The sequence below is a fragment of the Mastomys coucha genome, unplaced genomic scaffold (assembly GCF_008632895.1).
Source record: "Mastomys coucha isolate ucsf_1 unplaced genomic scaffold, UCSF_Mcou_1 pScaffold9, whole genome shotgun sequence".
Classification (NCBI taxonomy): domain Eukaryota; kingdom Metazoa; phylum Chordata; class Mammalia; order Rodentia; family Muridae; genus Mastomys; species Mastomys coucha.
In genome coordinates, this window is record NW_022196915.1 from 65,813,733 (window position 1) to 65,818,781 (window position 5,049).

A 5,049-nucleotide genomic window follows, 5' to 3' on the forward strand; every position below is an offset into this window, starting at 1 on the left:
TGTCCCCCAACCCTGACCCCCTCATCCTAGTCTGCCTCCCAACACAAGGTGATGAGGTGATGGAAGACAGGGCCCTCATAGGAACTGTACTTCTCAGCCTTCAGACCAGTAAGAAGTACATTTCTACTCTTTATAAATTATCCAGGCTCTAGCATTCTGCTCTAGCAGCACAAGATGGATGAAGAACCTTCTCCTGGTTTCCATTTTCTGGCTGTGATAAAACGCTCTGACAAACAGCCACTTAAAGGAGAAAGGGTTTGTTCAGCTTACAGCTCCTCCAGGTCACAATCGCTCATGTAGGGAAGTCAAGGCAGGGACTTGACACTCCCAGCACATTACGACCCCAGTCAAGAGCATATGTACTCTGCAGTGTTAGGTCCACTTGCTCTGTGACATCTTCTAACTCAGACATTTCTCTGTTTAATTTTGTTGGGATGGCCTACTAGTGCCAAAAGTGGGATATTGAAGTTTCCTGCTGTTACAGTGCTGGGGTTAATCTATGCGTTTACACGCAGTAGTGTTTTGTTTTACAAAGCTAAAAGTTCTGAAGTTCCCTGATGAACTATTCCCTCAATCACATGAGATGATCTTCTTTTCCCACTAATTTTAGCTTAAAGTTTACTTGTTGGTATTTACTTGAAATACTCCCCCCGTCCTTGGAACAGTGTCTTGGTACACTGCATAGCCCAGTGTGCTATGTCAACTTTTTTATATCAACTTGACACAGGCTAAAGTCTGAAAGGAGGAAGCATCAATTGAGAAAATGCCTCCATAAGATCTAGCTATAAGGTGTTTTCTTGATCAGTGATTAATGTGGGAGGGCCCAGTTCATTGTGGGTGGAGCCATTCCAGGACTGGAGGTCCTGGGTTCTACAAGGAAGCAGGCTGAGCAAGCCATGAAGAGCAAGCCAGTAAGCAGCACCCCTCCATGGCCTCTGCCAGTTTCTGCCTACAGGATCCTGCCCAGTTTGAGTTCCTGTCCTGACTTTCTTCTCTAATGAACAGTGCCGTAGAAGTGTAAGACAAATTGACCCTTTCCTCCTCAAGTTTCTTTGGTCATGGTGTTTCATTGCAACACCTGAAACCCTAAGACACTCTGGCTGGTCTGAAACTTACAATAACCCTCCTGCTTCTGCCTCTCAAGTGATAGAATTACAGGTTATAGCACCATATCTGGTTCTGAACCTTCGATTCCAGAAGTGGCGTTGATTATCTTTCAGCAGCTGGGGACCGAACATTCAAATCCATGAGTCTATAGAGTGCTATCTTAGTTAGGGTTTTATTACTGTGAATAGATCCATTGTTGAAGTTGGGCTGCTTCTTCCTCTAAGCCCCAGTGCTCCTAAAAATAAAGCTCAGATTCAAAATATATTTACAAATACATTGGCCATATTGCTAGGCTCTTCTCAGACTACGTCATAACTTAGATAACCCAATTATTTTCACCTACATTCTGCCACATGTCTGGTTCCCTCTGCTGAGGTACAATGTGTCTGTCTCCTCACATCTTCCTGGCCAGATTTTCCCCCATTTGGCTCTATCCCAGAATCTTCTCTGCCTCCTGAATGTCCCACCTCTATTTCCTGCCTAAGCCATAGACCATAGGCTTTTTAATTGACAGGTTATATATATCCATACAATACACAAGATATCCTCTCTACACTCCATGACCACAGCAACTCTCATAAAAGAAAACATTTGATTGGGGCTGGCTTACAGTTCAGAGGTTTAGTCTGTTATCGACATGGTAGGAAGCATGACGGTACTCAGGCAGAAGTGGAGCTGGAGAAGGCTCTGAGAGCTCTACATCTGGATTTACAGGCAGCAAGAAGAGAGACTGATACTGGGACTGACTTGAGCTTCTGAGACTTCAAAGACAGCCCTCCTTGCCCCACCCCCATTCCCTGCAGTGAAACAAAGTCACACCTATTCCAACAAGGCCACCCCTCCTAATGGCGCCACCCCCTATGGGCCTATGGGGGCCATTTTCATTCAAACCAGGATAGGTGACAAGGCAGAAAGTGCTCCTGCACTGAGGCACCTGTATACACAAAGGATGCTGGCAGGCAGGAAAGCATCTCACCCTCTGCCTAGCTCCTAGGGTTCATGTCAATGGGAAAGAGACATTATACACATGTCAGTTGGGCGGATGAATATATGGTGGATGGGTAAGTACTTGCCTGCATGGATGGACGAATGACCGTGACCAAACAGCCAGCCATGCTGCTTAGGCAAAGATTTGGTCTCCAGAGCTTGCTGAGACACAGCATTCACCTACGGCTGACTCTCAAGTTAAAACCCCTACTCTTCCAGCTCTTTCCCAGGACAGCCAGCCCTCTGCCCTAAGTCAGGTTCATCTTGACATAGCCACTGACCGGCTGCTCCGCAGTTCCCTGATTGTAAACTAAGCTCTTCGGTTGCATCGGAACGCAGGTGTTCCCTTTCATTAGTGTCTTGCGTGGTGCCTGTTAGCACCCCACACTGCAGATATGGGCGGGCCCACAGACCTGTCGTCAAGACAACGGATATTCCCAGAATTCATTGGGTTCAGCTCCCACCTTTACCTGGGCTGTTACGTCACGATATATATATATATATGAGTTCTCTCTCTCTCTCTTTTTCCTCTTTCTTTCCTCTCTCTTCCCGCACCACGGTCCTCACCCCCCCCCTTTAATTAAACCTCTTAAACGTAGAGCTGTTTGTGTCTGGTGTCTGCAGGCGCGCCCGCCGCGAGCCGAACCCCATCAGTGCCTCCTTTTTATTTTTTTACTTTTTCCCTCTGGAAATTCTTGAGGTCTCTTAGTCCTACAACCAACGCTAGCTCTGATTAGAACAACCTTACGAAGGGGGTGGAAGCTTTCACTCTCTTCTGGGCATATTTTCCAGTAGTGTGCCAGAGTGGCCCCTATAGGATCCAGGCAGCCCACTGCTGTTTGGGGTGTTTATACTAGAAAGCCAATAAATTCTCCTTATCAGAAACCATTCTCTCTTATTAAAAAATGTGCACAATTGGGGGCTGGAGAGATGGCTCAGCAGTTAACAGCACTGACTGCTCTTCCAGAGGTCCTGAGTTCAATTCCCAGCAACCGCATGGTGGCTCACAACCATCGTAATGGGATATGATGCCCTCTTCTAGTGTGTCTGAAGACAGCCACAGTGTACTCATACACATAAAATAAATAAATTTTTTTTTTAAAAAACATGCACAATTGACTTCCAGCAAATATTACCCGATTCCTGTCAGTACTACCCCATAATATAAACAGTCACATCTTGGGAAGTGGCAAACAAAGCCACCAAGTGACAGCTCTGGAGGAGTGGAAGCTGCAGCCTGCCTGCCTTGGGACTTCATCCTTTTGTGGCCCTAAGCTCCTGCTCTGACCTCCTCCTTCCCATCCCCTCCCCGCCCAGCAGGGCGTAATCAAATCTCCTCTACTCTTTTTTTCCCTTCACTACTTCCAATTATATATTTTAAGGGTGAGAAATTATGAAACAGATGCTGTAGACACACACACACACACACATTCACACTCATGCATGTGCTAGAGACCACAGATTCTCTGAAATAAAATGGTTTAAGGAACCATCATAGATGCTAGCAAGAAGAGTGCTGCATCCTGGGACGTTTTCCCCAAAGTCCAGCATAAGGAGCAGCAGAGTCTGGGGTGTTGGGCAGTGCCCACTGGACAAGAACTAAGCAGTGTGGTGTAATGAACAGTTGGAGAGAGAAACCTCAAGTTGTGTGTTCTGGCCTAGATTCCCTGTGGACAAGGATGGAGCAGTGTATAAAGCTGCCAAACTCTGAGGGAAGGTGGCTAGGGCAGTGATGAAGTTTGAGTTTAGGTTTTACCATTCAAATCGCAAGAATAATATTCCCACCTTGCCAGCTGATCAACTTTCCTCATCTCTGCTCCCCTCCATCCTCCAATGCTTGAAGCTCAACTCAAGACAGCTTGGAATGCTGCCTGAGGCTCTACAGAGCAGTGTTTGTAATGAGCTCATTACTAATCAGAACCCTCACGCTGGACTTGAGCATTATGTATTGAAAAGGTAGGCTTTGTCTGTGATCTCAACCACTGGTGAGAAGTAGGAGACTCTGAACAAAGGAATAACAACAGGTCCCTTGTGTTTCAAACACTACAGAGGACGCGTCAGGAGAGAAAAACCACAGACTAGAAAGGAAGTGTCTCTGGACCTTTGTCTGCTTCTACACAGGAATCTGAGTTTTCTTTCTTCCTCTCTTTTGTTCATTTCTGAATATGCAGATACCATATTTTTTTAAAAAAGGACTATATGAAGACTCAAAGCTCTGGCTTATATTTTTCATGTTGTATCCAATTTTTGTTAGCTTGTTCTTTGAGATAGTCTTTCTGTATTGCACTGGCTGCCATGGAGCTCACAATGTAGAACAGAGAGATCCTTCTGCCTGCCCCTCCCCCACCCCTGTGCTGGGATCAAAGGCATGCACCACTATGCTCTGCTAATGTTTGTATTCTAAGTCTAGGAGTCCCAATGTTTGGTATATACAAATTTACAAGTATTGCACCTTCCTGATGGACTGCTCCTTTTATTAGTATAATACGGAAGAAATCAGAACATGGCTGGGGGCAGGCAAGAGAGATAAAGAACAACACAAAATAAAAAGGTGTAGGCACAAAAATGTCACAAGGAAACCAACCCATGCCTTTGTATGATAACCAAAAGAATAAAAGGCAACAAATAAATACAATTCTCTGAAATATCTCTTAAAAAGCCAAATGGATGTTTCAATTACAAGATTTCTTACTCAACAAATATTTACATACCAGGCAGTGTTTTCTGTACATGGGATGGATGCATAACACAAAGTTACTCCTAATTAAATAAAATTGCAAAATGTCGACAAAAATTTTTGGTCCTGATGCTGTTTTCTGGTCCACAGCATCTAAAAACCTTGAAACCCACCCCCAGATGACGCTTTGGTGTCACGTACTGATGAGGTTACTGAGGATCCTGTAGAGCCTCAAATTGGGGCCAATGTTAGAGAAAGCCAATGGCTTCGAAAGGAAA

The 5,049-nt window shown here is 45.0% G+C and overlaps 1 long non-coding RNA gene across 1 annotated transcript; it reads right to left on the reverse strand.

Annotated features, from left to right (window-relative positions):
- Positions 1-1,260: 1,260 nt before the first annotated feature.
- LOC116084724 lies at positions 1,261-2,510 on the reverse strand. The gene is made up of 3 exons (XR_004116239.1): positions 2,376-2,510; positions 1,718-1,809; positions 1,261-1,342 (listed from the first exon to the last, which is right to left on the reverse strand). It is a non-coding gene; the product is annotated as an uncharacterized LOC116084724 (long non-coding RNA).
- Between the last annotated feature and the right edge of the window lie 2,539 nt (positions 2,511-5,049).